General features: G+C 44.8%; 1 long non-coding RNA gene across 3 annotated transcripts in view; it reads left to right on the top strand.

The window, feature by feature from the left end:
• Nucleotides 1–18,936, top strand: part of LOC138468386 (uncharacterized) — a 163,925-nt gene that overhangs the window by 11,833 nt on the left and 133,156 nt on the right. For 2 of the 3 annotated variants that reach the window (XR_011268252.1, XR_011268251.1), the window contains exons 3-5: nt 9,498–9,725; nt 12,767–12,849; nt 18,410–18,492. This is a non-coding gene — a long non-coding RNA (uncharacterized lncRNA). The remainder of the gene's footprint in view (nt 1–9,497; nt 9,726–12,766; nt 12,850–18,409; nt 18,493–18,936) is intronic. The other variant, XR_011268253.1, reaches the window with a different exon arrangement.

Genomic DNA, 18,936 nt, shown 5'->3' with positions numbered 1-18,936 from the left:
ATACAACGTAGGTATTGTTCAAAAGTCTGGTTGGTTCTCTCCGTCTGACCATCGGTTTGGGGATGGTCACTGGTTGATAACCTTACGTCGATGTGTGCCAATTGACAACACTTCTGCCAAAATTGCGAAATGAACTGACTACCTCGGTCAGAGATCAATACGGAAGGAAATCCATGTATTTGAACAATATTTTTGAGAAATTCCTTGGCCAAGATTGAAGCAGAAGGTAATCCTTTTAAAGGAATAAAGTGGGCCATCTTGGAAAAAAGATCCACAATAACTAGAATGGTGTTGAATCCATTACATGGCGGTAGATCTGTAATAAAGTCTAAAGACAAAGTGTGCCATGGTGTGGGTGGAATATCTAAATGTTGTAAAAGACCAGCTGGTTTCTTCTTTTGACTCTTGTTCTGGGCGCAGATGCCACAAGACAGTACAAATAACTTTACATCTTTTTGCCAGGTGGGCCACCAAAATTGTCTTTTAATTTTAGCTTCAGTTTTTGCAATACCTGGGTGCCCTTCCATCAGAGCTTCATGGTAATTGGAGATGACTTGTTCTTGTAGTTCCTTGTGTGGTAGAAATAGACGCCCTTGATAGTAAGGTAGGTCATTGACAACTGAATAATCTGGGCCCTTTTTAACCCAGTCCTGCAGGGCTGCTGAATCGAAATGTTGTTGGATTTTTAAATGAATATCTTCTAAGGTCTGTAGAGTAGTCATCCCAAGAATTCTTTGTTCAGGAATGATAGGCACCGGTTCCAGGTTCGAATATGCTTCTCCCATCCCAATTCGGGATAAAGCGATAAGGCCCATCGAAGTTGACACGATGATTGGGCCTTGGCTGTTTTTAAATACTGCAAGTTCCTGTGATCGGTGATTACAGTAATGGTATGCCTGGCACCGAGAAGATAATGCCGCCAAGCCTTGAAGGCGGATTTGATGGCTAACAACTCTTTATCGGTAACCGCATAGTTTAATTCAGGGGCCGAGAATTTTCTGGACCAAAATGCTACTGGATGAAGTTGACCGGTTTCCGGATCCTTCTGGGACAGGACAGCCCCCATGGCTAAACTCGATGCATTGGTTTCAACTATGTATGGGAGCTCGGGGTGTGGATGCTTTAAAACAGGTGCCGACGTGAATTTCAATTTCAGTTCTTGGAAGGCTTTTTAAGCCTCTTCGGTCCACAAGAAGCGTTTGTTTTTTCATAAAAGTGCTGTGATGGGGTGTACAACATATGAGAAGTCAGGAATAAATCTGCGGTAGAAAACAGCAAATCCAAGCATGCTTTGCACCCCTTTAACTGAACTGGGTGATGGCCACTTGAGAATTGCGTCCACCTTTCGAGAGTCCATTCGGACTCCTTTTGGAGTCAGGATAAATCCAAGGAATTCAACTTCTGTAGCATGAAAAACACATTTTTCCAATTTTGCATATAACTTGTGCTGGCGTAGTTTCTCAAGGACTGCACGAACATGCTTAACATGGTCTGATTTTGAGGAGGAGTACACTAGAATATCGTCTATGTATACGACAACACAGACGTCAATGAGTTCACGAAGGATATCGTTCATAAAATACTGGAAGGCGGCTGGTGCATTGCACAACCCGAAGGGCATCACCTGATATTCGAATAATACGTACTTGGTGCGAAAAGAGGTCTTCCATTCGTCACCCTCCTTTACACGTACCAGATGATATGCCCCTCAGAGATCTCATTTAGTGTAGATGCAAGCATCCTTTACTTGGTCTAGTAGTTCGGGGATCAGAGGCAATGGATATCGGTTCTTCACTGTGATCTGGTTTAATGCGCGGTAGTCTATGCACGTTCTGAGGTCACCTTCCTTTTTGGGCACAAAGAATAAAGCTGAAGATGCGGGGGACTTAGATGGACGAATGAAGCCATTAGCAAGGTATTGGTCCAAGTATTGTCGTAGGTGACGGTTTTCGGCTTTCGTAAGGGCATAGATCCAACTGCATGGAGGTTGTGCACCGGGTATGAGGTCGATTTGACAATCGTATGATCTATGAGGTGGTAAGGTGTTTGCCTGTTCTTTTTGGAAAACATTTTGGAATTCTTGATATTCCTGAGGTAACTGCAAGACTGGATTAGCGACTGTGGCCAGGCTTTTGTTCAAGGTTTTTTCCGAGTAACAGGTGTGTGCACACTCCGGGAAGGTTACTCTCTTCTCTCGCCTATCAATACAAGGATTATGTGTTTCCAACCAAGGTATCCCCAGTATTATTTGGAACTGCAGGGCTTTGATTAAGTCAAACACAATAGTCTCTCGATGCCCATCTTGACCCAACAGTGTCATCTCTGTGGTGGAATGAGTTACAGGCCCAGAGGCAATTTCAGTTCCATCGACTGTGGTGATAACATCCGAAGTGGTCTTTTTGCAGAGAGGTAGATTCATCCTAGAAGCCAATTCGTGGTCCACATAGTTTCCTACGGCCCCGCTATCAATGTATGCCCTAACTGCGTGCATACGTGATGGCTGCCTTGGATCAATAAGGACCATTGGTATGATTAGTTGCGAGGTCTGAGTGTCCTTCTTTAAGCTCGGCAAGCGGACCTCTACGCTTGTCAGGCATGGTCGTTTCCCGAATCAGGCTCTGTTTGATTTCTATCAGCAACTCCGACTACTTTCTTGGATGGTTTTATAGGGCAATCCCGTAGAAAATGTCCTGAGGCCCCACAGTACAGACACAACTGCATCTGTCGTCTCCTTTCTCTTTCTTTTTGAGTTAAGGGTCCCTTAACCCCCCAACCCCCGATCTGCATTGGTTCTGATGCATCTGTTCCTTTGGGAGTAATATTGGGTTTAACCAATACCAGAATCTCGAACTTAGCTCGATCAGCTTTTCTATTCTGAAGTCATTGGTCTAGCTGGACCACTAAGTCTATATATTCTGCGCAATCCTGAGGTGGGTTCACAACTTGGGCCAAAACATCTTTGAGTTCACCCCGAAGTCCACGATGAAACAATGTAATTCGCTTTACCTCTGGCCATCCGATTTCCACCACCAACCTATTGAAGGTTGCGATATAAGTTAGCAGGTCCTGGATTCCTTGTCGTAGGGATAGAAGTTTGTTATCCAGGGCCTGTCCCTGTGAATGTCTGGCGAATAGTCTTTCCATGCTCAATTGAAAACCCTGAAAATCCCGAAGAAGAGGGTCATCCTGGTTGACTAATGGAATTGACCAATCCGCTGCGCTGCCACTAAGGTATGACAGTACAAAGGCTACTTTGGCTTGGTCATTTCGAAAAGCTCCTGGTCTGCATAAAAAGTGCAAGCGGCATTGGTTCATGAACACGGCAAACCTTTTCGGGTCCCCAGCAAAGCGTTCGGGTGGAGCTAAAGGAATGCTTCCTGGTAGAACCACTTGCACAGGGCTGCTCGATGAAACAGGGGTTGAATTCCCCCCAAGTCCAGGTAGTGGTGTTTGCCCGGCTTGGTTTTGCAGCAGTTGTCTGGCAAGATCATCAGTGCGCTCCTTTGACACAATCAGTTCTCTCCTGAGGGCATTAGTTTCTTGGCGCGCCGAGTGCACTTCTGCCCTAAATTCTCCTAACAATTGGGCTTGTTGGTCGGTTTCTGAGGTCTCCATTACGCCCGGATGGGGATTTGTAGATAGGCTTTGTGTTCTGTTACACTCACCTGGTTCCCACAGGGGCGTCGATCGGACCCGGACAGCTGCGGTCTCCACCAAAGTGATGCATAGTGAAGAGATGACAGTCTGGACTGGCCTGCCTTATCCTGTCTGCTGGACTCGTAGAAGTATTCTCCTGCAAGTGGAGAAAGGGATTTAGCCACCCGTGGACTTTAGTGATGGCTCCCCCCAACTGTTCTCGTTCTCCCCACTAATCACCTCCGATATCCCCTCTTGGTAACCTCACCTTATGTTTTTAAATGATGAGCTCTCCATCCTGCATGGCATGCAGGGACGCGTAGATACCAGTTACTTCACTGGTTTGAAGGTACTGGAGGAGTTCCAGAGGAATATTGACTCCAGTGTCTATAAAGTTCAAAGAGTTCAATATGTACGATGTTCACTCTCGTTCCATTCCCTCGTTAGGTTGCAGCTGGGTCCAAAAGAATATTGCCTGTAGGCAGCTGATGGCATTCAGGTAAGAGTCTGTATTACCAAACACTGTCCGGTAAAAGTTGCATGAGTTTAACTTGCTGTTTTCTCTCCCTTTATAGGTGCGACATAGAAAGATGCAGCGAATTAAAGGATAATACCTCTGGTGGTAAAGCAGGTAAGACTATGGTAGCAAAGAGATTGTCTTTGTCGGTTTTCTCGGCTCACCTTGTTATTCCTTTTGTTATCCCCCCAGGTGCAGGGTTTCGACGAAGAAAATGATGGATTCAGCGCCGAGTTGAAAGATGCGGTGGACTGGTGAGTATAACGCGGCACTGCTGCTGCCGAAGCGACGCGTGCTGAAATAATGTCCTTTCCAGGCTCGGAGATGTGCTGGGTCCGGAATCAGGTAAGGAATCAAATAATGTCAGTGATCTAACCTCTTCTCCTTTCTTTTCCTTTTGTTTAGGAGCTCCGGATTCGAGGCGGGCGTGGCAGAAGACTGGATGCTGACTTGCAGACACGGTGAGCGTTACGCTGCTGGATGCAGAATAACACGAAGCATGAGCTGCTGTTCGGGCGTGGTTTAAATAGCCTGCAAAGTAGTCCCAGGTAAGAAGTTCCCCAGAACCACACCCGAGTAAAAAATAGTCCCTGTAATAAAATAGTCCCATCCAGACGTCACGTTGGCTTGGACTCATTTGCAGCATTGTCTGCATAAGGTAAGTAAAGTCTATGAGCCTGGTGCCTATGGTGCCAGGACTGATTTCTATGATGAGCCTGGCGCCTAAGGCGCCAGGACTGAATCCAAACAGCCCCCAGCTGGGGCTTTTGGGGTTTTAATGAGGATCTGGATGCCTGCTCCCGGGGCTGATGGACTCGATCCGGATGCCTGGGGGTAGGCATCATGACAATCGGGCCATGGCGCATGTGTGAGAAACCATTCCTCTGCAAAATGTACCCATGGATTGGTTTATGTTTTTGCAGGATTTTTCCACTGCTCATGAGCTCTGAACTAGTTCAGCTGTAGTGCATAATAATGGCACAGTAGCGATGCTTATGGGGGGTGGGGAGGTCTGGCTCATCATATTAGCAAAGGCCTGCCTGCTAAGGTGTAATATTCACTTTTTGTTCCCCCAGTAGAGATCACATTGATCATGGGTTCTGTCCCTGCATACCCTCTTATTTCCGGTCCATATAATTTCCTGTACATGTTGCTGTCCGCAAGCTAGGGCTCTCTAAGGTTGATATTTACATTTAAGAAACTGAAATGGCTGCTTGTCTTTTAAAGGACACACACAACATGATTCTGCTGCATTTAAGGTACAAGAGCTCTGCAGATAAGGAGCTATTGCTTCTCCAGGACACCCACCTCTAATTCTATTAGCGAGCAGATGCAACTAGTGGAAGCCACAATGGGTGAAATCCTTGGAGGAAGTTACCAGCACCAATAGACGCTTCACCCACAAATAGGGGCACATTAGGCAGGAACATCCATAGCAAGCCCACTATAAATTAATGGTTTTGGGTACAGACAAGTTTCACAAATACTTGGAGCATACTAAATTGACTTTCTTTTTTTTCTTGCTTTCAGGCAATAATTCAAATCATGGCACTATTTAATGTGCTTTTCTTTGATTCAACTATTTTCTGTGTATTTGAAAAGATGGGGAATTTGAGCCTTTGGCAATTCCTGGCAAATGGCTGATAGAGGGGCGTGATGAAAGTAGAAGAGAAATATGTGAAGAAAAGGATTTCAAGGCAGTATTGCTTTATCAGTCGGCAGGTAAGCATTGTATTTTTTTTGTCCATCTATTTGATTTTTGAGGGTACCTCTGATGTCCCTACGAGGAGGCATTCCCTTTTTTCCCACATACAGATGTGTATGTCCATGCCCATCACTCTTTGACAGCATCTCTTTCCTCTAGAGTAAGTCTCTAAAGTATGGATGGTCTACATGATTTCACTTATGTTATTGGCAAAGCGGCATGGGTTGAATACCCTTGGGGATCGTAGTCCAGGTCACAGTGTGTGTGCAGCTAGACTGAGTTGTGGGTAGCTCCATGGGGAGGGATTGAAAGCGCCAAGGAGGGAAAGAATAGGCAAAAATGAAACCACGGGGGCAGATAGGATCGTGCTTAAGGGGAGTCACTCTCAGTGTACAGCTCAAGCAAAAAGTCTGTTGTATTGATAGTCACATTATGAAGTTTTACTTTGCCTTTTTCATAGCTGCAGCTAAGAAACAGTGTATTAAGACACAGAAAACATTTGACAAAATAATTAAAACCTGCTGTGATGCAGAGGGACTAATTCAGGCTTCAAAAAGAAAAGCAGAGGAGAAAAAGCAGCTACTGGTGGAATCTACGAAGCGTGGGAAAACTTTGCATGAACTACAAGAAGAAGATGCAGTGAAAAAAAAACCAAATAGAATTATATTGTAAACGATGATGGGTGGAAATCGACTATTCCCAAACATAGTAATGGCTGGTCACAAAAGATGGAAAGCCGAAGTCTTTTGCCCGGGATGGCTAGTGTTCTTCATTCCGCCTACATTCCTTCCTCAGAACCCACCTCTGTTAGTTCACCTGGACAATTGATAGAGACAGCAGTAAATCGGAAGATGTCTCTGTGTAATGTTGCAGTCCCCAAAGATGTAGTGGTGCAAAAACTACAAAATATTGAACTATCAAGTAACAGCCAGTGGTGTGCTACAAATGTTTTGTCGGACAGATCTAATTTGACAAGCTCAACTCTATCACCACGTCTTTTCAACAGTGTGTCCTTGTTACAGTATGACGGTCATGCCCGTTTAGACAGTGATGTGACACCTACATGTTCCCACACACCTGTGGTCTTTAAAAACAATGGAATTGGAATATCCTCACAACCGAGTTTGGTTGCTATGTCAGACCCTGATACTAATTGACAAAGTAATTGTAGCTCACGGGCTGCTGTGTGAAACTGAAGATGCAAGTGCTCTTGTGTGTAGAACTATATATAGTTGATCTGGTGAATTTGTAGGTTGGTGCCAACTTGTAAATGGTACATGTTTTTGTGCTATTGTCTATGATTTCTGGTGGGGTCAGCAAGTGTTTCTTGGGTGTGGTGAATGGTCGAACTAATTGTTAGCTGCTCATACTGCTATTGGGGGAAGTGATTGTCTGCAGTCGGTCATGCAGTTAGACCTTTAACGGATTCTGTTTAGGTCACTGAAAGTGTGTATTTTAGTGCAATGATCTGTAATTGTGAGAGTTTATTGGGTGTGATGCCATGTTAGCTAGAGGTGAGAACTGAAATGAGGGAGTTTACAGGTTGGTTTGTGACATTGTGGGGTGGATTTGTAGTTTTGTATACTAAATCGTTGGATTTAGTTAACAACATTTGAGTGCTCCAACATAGAAGGCAAAGATGGAAAGTGACGGCTGCAAATGCTCATGAGGTTTTCCAGTACACTACGTCTAACTAGGCTCACCCTGTAGTAATACCACCCGTCGAACACACAAGGAATCCAAACCCTTTTCCTAATCCTTTGGAAGCATCATGAAATAACTACTCCTGAAGTTGTCTGCAATAACCGTTCACAATTCCAAACCCAAAGATGTCATGGAACCATACTGTAGTCATCTCCCACCCATCCTGAAGTTGTCATGGGGGTCATCCTGTAGTAATCCCCACCCATCCTGAAGTTGTCATGGGGGTCATCCTGGAGTAATCCCCACACATCCGGAAGTCATGGGGGTCATCCTGGAGTAATCCCCACCCATCCTGGAGTTGGGGTCATCCTGAAGTAATGGAAGATCATCACTGGAGGAAATCAGAACACATCCTGGAGTAGTTTCTGTGATACTCTAGAGTCATCTCATTTAAATATTTCGGCCTATACACATACTTCAGGGTAGTTTTGGATGATCTCCCTGAACTAGCCATGGATGACGTCCCTGGATGACTCAAGAATGATTCCAGGAAGGGCTTCCTTTTTGACCCAGGAAAGAGCGAGGCCCTGCTACGCCTTACCTGGGCGTGGTCTTCCAGTACTGCTGCTTCTGAAAGGGTGTGTGGGGTGGGGGACTCTAGCAAACAGGCGGAGGTGTACACAGCAATCTTAACAGGTGCACAGTTCCCATCTCCAGGCTCTGCCCGTAAATGCTGCGGGTGGTAAAGTCTATGATGCCCGGTGTTGTCTCTGCTTCCGGTGACATGGAACTGAATGGATTTTACTCGCAGATTTGAACATGTTTTTACAGCCCCAAGTAAAACACAGAACTTAACGTCTGCACCCCTTCCTTCCACGTGTTCAAAGCCAACGTCAAACTCTGGCTTAAATCCAACGACTGCTAAAATGTCTCAAGTGCACCAAATACTCTGTACATCCACTGCAAATATTTTAAACTGTAATATTTCCCATATGTAAGTCATCCGACATTGTAACATAAGAAATGCTTGACATATGATTCTGTAACATAAGAAATGTAACTTATTTATGTACCTGTAACTCAAGATTTTATTCTTTGCAAGCGCCCAGTTGCTTAACGGCCAGGTGCGCTCTATAAATAAATAAACAATACAATACAATAATCTTGTTTCTGTTACTCGATGGATTAGAATGATTTAATCTTGTATATTTTTTATGTGAAGCTTCTTCATTGCCATTACTCAGCATATAAACTGTAGTTATACATATTAAAAATTTCAGAATGGTTGAAAATAACTTGTTTTTTCTTTCTTCAATAACTATGTTCTTTCTTTGGGGGAAGGGGTCTTCTGAAGATGGCCACCATGTTCTCACCGAGGCCGGAAGTGGGGGCCCTGTGAGGACAAACCACCCTCGCTCTCAGAGATCAGCTTGTGAGGTCTCCCATCTGAGTGGCAGCGAGCCAGTGCGACCTTTCCCATTTTATCCATCACTGACTGCACCCTGATCATATTACTTAAATCAAATTGTTTTGTATTATTCAGCTTTGACTAGTCTGTGACGTGAAGTTTAAAATAAACATCCTCCAACTCTAATGAATATATAATTGAAATAGCGCAGACCACTGATGACACAGTTGCCAGTTTTTTAGAGAGGGCTTGAGGGTGACTTGTGCCTTGCCCACACTCTTGTGCCCCACCCTCTAAAAGTGTGCATAATCACATCCATCACCCTAAAAAAGATAAGTGTGCTACGAGCCCACCACATTGAGGACAAATTACATTAGAATCAGAAAGAAGAACAATTCACTTGAATGTACCTTTTCTAACAGTTTTTAATAGGATCAGTGTATTTTCCCTAAAAGAGATGACCGGTCCTTAGTTGACTGTTTTGACATTGGATTGACAGCTGAGAATTATATTGTATTGTACTTTTGTCAGAAGCGGTCAGGTCTGAGTCATTGGTGCGGCTTGACGATTCACTGTATCCCATGCAGCTGTGATGGTGCCTGGAAAGCGAGGATCCAGAAGGACTTTTGAGCACCTCCGAGGCGCCGTGCATAGGCCAGTGGATGCAGTGGAAAAGTGCAGGGTTGCTTTGGTCTGCACTGCATGCTGTGTCATGAGTCCTGTGGAGCAAGAGCTGTCCTGCCTAGTAGCCTGAATACCGGTTTTTGACCCTGAACTTTGGTGGAGCACATTGGAGAACAAGCTTGGCTGCACAGGTATTGGCAGGCAACAGCTGCTGCTCAGCATTGTTTTCTTTTTTTCTTATTCCTATGCTGCTGTACCCCCACCCTGTGCCCCTATTGAGCTGACACAGAACTGTGAGCCCCGTTACCTACAGTGAGTGCAACTGCACCCTGCTGTTTGAAACAGGACGTGGGAATAAGCCCTAGTTGTGTGGAGTTACTAGGGTCAGACAGGCTCTGTATTTGTGTGTGGGACAGTGGTGACCGTAGTATGAGCAATCCTGCTGCGGAAAGCTAATTATCACTCTGCTCTCCATTGTGTCAGTCTACCATCTGTGCCGTGCACACATTTTTAACCGTCCGTGTGGCTGAGTGTGCCCCCGTGCTTTTGAGGACGTGACCTTGTGGCCTGGTGAATGTGACTTTGACACAAAAAGGGGCATATTGCGCAGGAGTCGTATCTAGCACTGCACCCCTAGGTGTGTGCATAACATGATCCGGGATCACAGTGAGTGCAAGTTATCATTTTGAGATAATGTGTAATCATACCAGTGTGCTGGACTCCTCACTTGAAGTACATTACAAACATGCCTCCCAAGTTGCGTTCCTGTGCAAAGAAAAGCCAACCACCAGACTCCCCCCACCACGCTACCTGAGGCAATAGCACAAGACAAAAGTGGTAGATGTGGTAGATTGGTTGGTGCTAAAGACCCTGGAAAAAATTGACAGAAGGAGGGTAGTGAGCAGACAAAAATCACAGAGTTCTTTGCAGCAAGATCAGAAGGCAACCAATGTATACCTGAGTGGTATAAATGTATCCACATTACCAGATCTTCTACGGATTGCAGCCAAAGTAGCTGATAACTCCTTTTTCACTCAAGAAAATGGTACCCTGGCAAATTCTTCTCTTTTTCATGCCCCACCACCAAACCTGAATGCTAGGCTAGATACACACTCTGCTACCCTGGGAGCAGTATTCGGGTTATGTTCATCCTTAATCAAAGAACATGGGGATCTTAACATGATGGTGGCAAAAACAGACCTAATACTCTCGAATGATGAGCCCGGACTTAGATCTACCATGAGAGCAGAATTGGAAGAACCCGATTCTAAATATAACTCTGGAGTTGGACGAGGTAGTAAATTATATCAGCGTAAACCAAAGTATACTGGGCCTCATTACGAGTCCGGCGGTAACCGAGGCAGTAAAACCGCCTGGTTACCGCCGCACTCGTATTACCATTCCGCCTCCGCGATTCCTGGAATTACCTGGGCATTACAACCCCGGTTTTCCGGGAATCACGGAGGTGGAATGGTGTTAATCCCCATTCCCATGGAGTCCTATGGGACTCCATGGGAATGGGGATCATGGAAACACCGGCAGCATCTCGTAATGCTGCCGGTGTTTCCTCGTCCGCCTGCAGGCGGGCGGTGTTAAATCCGCCAGGTCAAACCTGGCGGGAACATCACCTCCCGCCTGCAGGAGTCGGGATCAAGCGGTCCAGAAACAACGGTGGCGGCGGGTTTACCGCCACCGTTATTTCCGGACCGCCTGATTTGTAATGAGGCCCACTGTCTCTGATCTCTGCACCTATGAATGTCTGTGAAGACACACACAACTATGGGAAACGTAAAAGATCCCACAGAAAATGAAATAACAGGAAATGGGTTTAAGAAAAGAAGACCAACAAGCAGAAGGGGGAATCTAAGAGAGCTTCAAAAAGTAACAAGAGTTCACTTTCAACATTAAATACCAGTAACATCATCTGTATTAGCGATAATTCAAAATATGATCTGAAAGTGACTGAACCAAGTAATAACAGAGGTTCCAATACTATGCCAGTAAATAGAGGGCCCTGGATTAATGGCTTAAAAAAAAAAGTCGAAAGAGGGCCAAAAAAGGCAGAAGGCTTAGCGATTGGCCTAGAGAAGGCAGATTCAGCCAACAAGGGATATGTAAGAGCCTGGGACAGGAATGGAAAGCCAGGGAGAAATAACAGGGCTTGCTTCCATAAATGGCCAGTTGAACATCAACATGGGCACTCAAAGTTTAATTGAGAAAGCCACTAATGATGTAGAAAATTAGCCTCACTTAAAAGCACAGACATTAAGTAATGAAGAGGGTTGGCGAAGCTGTGGAATCTAATCATGAAAAAGGAGAACAATTATTCGAGCCAGACAGCCAACAAAGACTGGTCTAAACCAAGAGGACTATTATCAAGATGCAGTCTGGAAAAGAATAAAAAGTGTGCACCTGTACGCGACCGATAGAGGGCGCGCACCAAGATGGCAGCGTGAGCCCGGGAGCTCGTCACCCCATCAGACATAAACATTGCATGTGAGGAAGAAATCCCACTGTAGAACCTGCTGAAGGGCAGGAGGGCAGCGCAGTGACAATAAAGGCGCAGTGAAACAGCACATGAACTTTGGAGCGACGAGCCACGCTCCCAAACGGTGGATCGAAAGGCCGCCGCGGAAAAGGCCTACCGCACTGCAAAAGGGAGACGCACGGCAACAGTTCCCTAGAGGCGGGCAGAGCATACCGCAAGCAGTGCCCTCAACTGGAGGGAGTCAACATTAGGCAGCTGTTGGCCCAGAGGCGGTGGAGGCGCCGAGCCAAACCGTGCAGTAAGGCAGCAGTGGAACAGAAGCTTCGCAGTGATTGTGTGAAGCCTCACCAGCCCCCCCTGCAGGAAGAGGGCTCCCTGCGTAGTGTGGCCTGATAGGGCAGATAAGGGCCAGTGGAAAGGACTTGAGCCCCAAGCTGGAGGAGGCCAGAAAACATAAGGTGAAGCGGCGCAAGCATCTCCATCCCTCCCTCTTCCTACCCCTACCGACTTACGCCAAAGTGAACTCGCAGAGTGGGGAAGAGAGGCTCCTGGGCACCTGATGGAGGGGCCAGGGAGGAAAAGCCCTGAAGGTGCATGTGGATAATTGGAAGGAGGGCCCTGGGGGGGTGTGATGGCCTGTCTTCAATATCGTATAAAATAAAAGTCTGAGACAATAAATAGTTTGTATGGAATGCAACGAGATTCCAAATAACTTTATTAACAATGTTTTCCTCTTTCTTTCAGAGATCGTTTAAATGAAAAGGATACGTCTTCACCGTTGAATCTGGTCAATCTTGCATTAGTGCGGATTTTTCCTCTGGCCCAAGGTAAGGTGTCTCTTTATGTTACTTTGACTCTTTCTTTTGAGGATGTTGTTACTTCTCTCCTTCCACCATATAGTTTTGAAACTTGTTTCTTTTCTCTCAAAGTAAACTTTTATGTTGGTTTTCTTCAATTAGCCAAACTTAGCTTCTTACACTTCTGAGTATTTTTTTAAAAAGGCTAATATTGGTAGTCCTGTTTCCTAACACATCGTCGCAAAGCCTCTATATCTTCTCTTCAATAGATACTTCATTTCATCGGAAATAATAAAATATCCTTGAGACTCCCTCCTTACATAGATAATAATCATAAATATGTTGGATTCGACCTCTCCCCCCTCTTCAGCCTCTTCCAGTCATTTCTCAAAAATTCTGCAGTTCGAGGTTTATTTGCACCGTCGTATTGCAGTCCTTATTCGGTAACTGACTTCATAAAAATGTCCATCAAATAAAGGTGCTCCCTTATTGGCGGTTCCCTGCAGTCTATAATGTTCTCCCTCTTCGAAAGTCTTTCACTATCAACAAAACTCCCATCCGGGTTTTCTCTGAACTTACTTTCACTGTCTTACGGTTTCCTTCGGCAAGGACTTCTGCGTTCCGTCATCCTCTTCTAGGCACGACTCGTAGTTGGCTCTGTCCGACTTCTCCAGGACAACGGCCTTCAGGGTCTCCCGTCTCAGCCCTCTCAACGATCTGCGTCTGCCCTTCGGTGACGACACTTTCGTCGATTCAGGAAGGTTACCTCTCTCGGCAAAGTCAGCGGCCACGATCGTTGTATTGCCTCGGGACAGCTTCCCCAAGGTAACGGCGTCCACTGCCTCTCGCCTCGGCCACTTCCACGGTCAACTTCAGCACTCCCGACACGGCTCCTTCGCTCGTTCCGGTATGATGCCTCCCTCAGCAAAGTCAGCGATCACAGTCGCTGTATTCAAACGTACAGCCAAAAATAATAACTCGGCAACCTGCGCAACGGCGCAACTTCGTATCGTCTTTCAGGGCCGAAGCCAACAGCTGCTTTATAAACAAAAAAAAACAAACTTCTCTTAATACGCCCATGCGTAACCGTCCTTTTCTCCGTCCTCCCCACGAGACTCCGTCTCCTAGGTGACAAAAACAAATGACAGCCTTGTCATTAGAGGAAAGTCCATACATGGATTACATCAACCAGGACTTCCTGGTTACACATTCACTATTTTACTGTATACGTGCTCCCAGTTAAGGATTAAAGACACCGTCACACCCCCTCTACTAAACCCTTACGTTCGGGAAGGGTTTCTGCTCTGGACAAATAATCAGCTTGTGATAGCATTTTTCCAGGTCTATGAACAGTATTAAAGGAGAAGGGTTGGAGGGAAAGAAACCATCTTAGAACTCTCTGGTTTGAGTCTTTATTACGGGCTAACCAGACCAAGGGAGCGTGATCTGTAATCAGCGTAAACTCTCGACCAAGCAGATAGTACCTGAGTGCCTCAATGGCCCACTTGACGGCCAGACACTCCTTCTCTATGGTCGGGTAACTTAACTCATGTGGTAGCAATTTCCTACTGATGAACAGTATAGGCCTCTCCCCTTCGCCTTGATTCTGAAGAAGTACTGCTCCGAGTCCCGTTCCTGAAGCATCAGTCTGAAGAGTAAATGTAGATTTAAAATCTGGACATTGCAAGACAGCTCTTTTGGTGAGAGCCTCTTTTAGAAGATCAAAGGCTTTTCTGGTTTCAACTGTTTCCCAAATTTTCTTAGATACCGTGGGTTTCTTCAACAGATCTGTTAAAGGAGCGGCTAAAGTAGAAAAATGCGGGATAAACCGTCGGTAATACCCCACAAATCCTAGAAATGCCCGTACTTGTTTTGGACTTTCTGGGAATTTCAACTGCTTTATAGCCTTCACTTTTTCTTCTTGGGGTCTAATCATTCCCTGACCCACATAGTATCCCAAATATTTAGTATGGAAGGTTGCTACATGTGTCTTCTTAGGGTTTATATGTAACCCAGCTTGTCTCAAAGTTGAAAGTATATTCCTCAGATGTATAAGGTGTTCTTGCCACGAATGACTATAGATAATGATGTCATCAAGATATGCACCGACATAACTTTCATGACCCTTTATGAGATGATTCATCAATCTCTGAAATGTTGCAGGTGCTCCATGTAACCCAAATGGCAACACCGTGAACTGGTATAAGCCGGTAGGTGTAGCAAAGGCTGTCTTCTCCTTATCTGTCGGTGATAATGGTATCTGCCAATAGCCTTTGGTTAGATCAATAGTTGTTAAAAATCTGGCCTTCCCTAGATTATTCAATAAATCTTCTATACGTGGCATGGGATAAGCATCAAATTTAGAGATTTCGTTCAGTTTTCGGAAGTCCATGCAGAACCTTACACTGCCATCTGGTTTTGGTACCAAGACCACCGGTGAGCTCCAATCACTATGGGATGGCTCAATGATACCCAAATCTAACATCTCCTGTACTTCCTGGTTTATGGAGCTTATTTTTGATTCCGGTATTCGATATGGTCTGAGTCTTATTAGAGATCCTGGTTTAGTATCGATACGATGGCAAGTCAATTTGGTTCTTCCTGGTAGGGATGAGAATATCTCTGTGAAGTCTTGTAAGAGGGAAGACAGATCAGATTTTTGTAGGCCAGACAGTTCAGGGTTAATGTTCAAGCTTTCCACACCAAACCTTTCCTTAATCTGGGGAAAGTTTTCTTCTGCTGGTGTTTCATTGGTAATCATGGCAATGGTTTGCACTGGAGGTATCCACTTTTTCAGTAGATTCACATGATAGGTCTGACAAACCAGTCTACTACCTGGCTGTTTTACCTTATATGTTAAAGGTCCCAGTACCTCCTGAATTTCAAAAGGTCCTTTCCAGCTGGCCAACATTTTATTGTCTGAGGTGGGCATCAGCACTAGTACTTGATCCCCTGTTTTGAACGTACGTAACTGGGCCTTTTGGTTATAATATTTCTCTTGTTTCACTTGAGCTTGAAGAAGGTTGTTTCTAGCTATATCTTGTAGCTTCTCGATTCGATCTTGCAACTGTGATGCGTATTCTGTTAAAGTCAACTCCTGATCTGGTTGTTCCTCCCAATTTTCTTTCAGGATGTCTAATAAAGTTCTTACTGATCTTCCGAACAATAATTCGAAAGGTGAGAAACCTGTCGATGACTGGGGTGTGTTTCTTAGAGTCATCAATATCCATGGTAACATTCTGTCCCAGTCTCCGTTTCCTGGTGAAGTGGTCTTCTTTATCATCTGTTTAATAGTTTGGTTGTAGCGCTCAACTAACCCATCAGTCTGGGGATGGTATACAGCTGTTTTTAGATGATCAATTTTTAGTATCTCACAAACTTGTTTCAAGACATTAGACATAAAGTTCGACCCTCGGTCTGTTACGATTTCTCTTGGGATCCCCACTCGTCCAATAAAGGGAATCAATACATCACATATCTGTTGCGTATTGGTGGCCTTTAACGGAAAAGCTTCTGGATATCTAGTGGCATAATCTACCACAACGAGGATGTACTTATGGCCTCTTTTTGTGGGGTCTATCGGCCCGACAATATCAAGTCCAATCCGACTGAAAGGTTCTAGAACCAGTGGCATTGGTTGCAAGGGTGCTTTCTTTACATTAGCTCTATTTTTCTTCTGACATTCTTCGCAGGATTGACAAAACCTAACCACTTGTTGGTATATGCCTGGCCAGTAAAATCTATCCAAAATTTTTCTCGTTGTCTTCTCCGTTCCGAGATGGCCTTCACCAACTTGTAAGTGAGCTACCTCCAGGACTGTTTGATAATATTTTCTTGGAACTAGAAGTTGTTTCAGCTCATCTCCACTCCTGGACTTACTCACACGGTATAACAACCCCTTCTCTTTTATGAAACGTGGACCTTGTCCTGTAGGATCGTCTGACGTTCGTTCTCGAGCATACTGAAGTAATGGATCCAGTGCTTGAGCCGACCTAAAACTATCCCCATCTTCTTCTAACTTCCAATCAACGGCTAACGGGAGCATATTCTTCTCCTTCCATTCCTTTTTTTGAGTTCTCTTCACTTTCTTGCTCTTTGGTTGCTTAGATGCGGTGTTGTATATTTCTTCTTCCCTGAAAGGGGCCTCGTCCCACCAGCTCTTCTCAATTGCATGTATTATTTTAGGGAATTCAGGTATGTCTGACCCAACTAACAAGGGTTTTGGTAAAGAGGGTAGTACGGCTGCTTTTACTCCCCATTTCTCCCCTCCCAATTTGATCTGTATGTACTTTGATGGATAAGCCTTTACATCCCCATGTACACAGCGAACTGGGATTTCCCCTGAGGAATTATAACTTTCACCTACCAATTCTGACGTCACGGCAGTCTGAAGGCTTCCCGAGTCGACTAGGGCAGTTGTAGGTTTTCCATCCACCTCAGCCTCGCACGTATATAAGTATTGTGACTGCCTTGCAGGCGCTTGTTCAACGTATTCACTTTCTTTAATGGAGTCTAATACCCCCACATCCATTGGTTCTGTTCTTGATTTCTTCGGGCAAAATCTAGCAAGGTGGCCCCAGTCTCCGCAGTCAAAACATTGAGGTCCTCGAAGGGTTGTGGTGGAGGGACGATAATTTATAGGACCCTCACTGTTGGGTCTGGACCGTACCACTTCTCCTTCTGGCTTCCTCAGCATGGAGTGGGGCCATCTTGGTTGAGACCCAGCTTTATTGTTGTTTGGCTGTGCTTTATACGTTGTCGTAAAGGATACCAACCGTCCCTGACCCGCTTTCTGATAAGCGGAGGCCACATCTACCGCTTCCTGTAGAGACAGTCGATGATGTTGTTTGACCCATCTCTGCACAGGACCGGGAAGGGCCTCAATGAACTGTTCCAAGATCACTTTCTCTGTTATTTCCTTGGTAGTGGTCAGACTAGGTTGCAACCATTTCTCCGCCAGTTCCTTTACTCTATAAAATAACTGTCTGGGGGTTTCCTCTCCCGTCAATTTGACTTCTCTAAACTTGATTCGGTACATTTCCTCATCGTGTCCCATTCTTTCTAGCACCACTTTCTTCATATCTCCGTATAGGGTATCTCCCGTTGGGTTGGCGGCCTGATAGGCTGACTGCATTTCTCCGGTCATTAATGGTGCAATGTAATGGCACCATCTCTCGGCTGGCCATTGGGCGTTCCTAGCTACCCTCTCGAAGTTCACAAAAAAATGGGTCGGATCTTCCCCAGTCGCGTATTTTTGCAAGACAGACGTAGGTACTTGAGGGTTGTTCCTAGTATTAGTAACCTCTAATAATTGTGCTTGCTGCATTTGTAAAGCTTGCTGAAAAGCTAGTCTGTCTGCTTGGGCCTGTTGATTCTGCATTTGCAAGGCCTGCTGTAACATTTGTTGTCCCTCACTTAGGGTCTTGATAAGTTCCTCCATTGCGTTCTCTCTATCCCACTTCTGACACCAAACTGTGATGGCCTGTCTTCAATATCGTATAAAATAAAAGTCTGAGACAATAAATAGTTTGTATGGAATGCAACGAGATTCCAAATAACTTTATTAACAATGTTTTCCTCTTTCTTTCAGAGATCGTTTAAATGAAAAGGATACGTCTTCACCGTTGAATCTGGTCAATCTTGCATTAGTGCGGATTTTTCCTCTGGCCCAAGGTAAGGTGTCTCTTTATGTTACTTTGACTCTTTCTTTTGAGGATGTTGTTACTTCTCTCCTTCCACCATATAGTTTTGAAACTTGTTTCTTTTCTCTCAAAGTAAACTTTTATGTTGGTTTTCTTCAATTAGCCAAACTTAGCTTCTTACACTTCTGAGTATTTTTTTAAAAAGGCTAATATTGGTAGTCCTGTTTCCTAACACATCGTCGCAAAGCCTCTATATCTTCTCTTCAATAGATACTTCATTTCATCGGAAATAATAAAATATCCTTGAGACTCCCTCCTTACATAGATAATAATCATAAATATGTTGGATTCGACCTCTCCCCCCTCTTCAGCCTCTTCCAGTCATTTCTCAAAAATTCTGCAGTTCGAGGTTTATTTGCACCGTCGTATTGCAGTCCTTATTCGGTAACTGACTTCATAAAAATGTCCATCAAAT

Source organism: Ambystoma mexicanum, chromosome 4q (genome assembly GCF_040938575.1).
Source record: "Ambystoma mexicanum isolate Mex_15411 chromosome 4q, UKY_AmexF1_1, whole genome shotgun sequence".
NCBI lineage: Eukaryota > Metazoa > Chordata > Amphibia > Caudata > Ambystomatidae > Ambystoma > Ambystoma mexicanum.
This window is presented reverse-complemented; position numbering and strand designations above follow the sequence as displayed.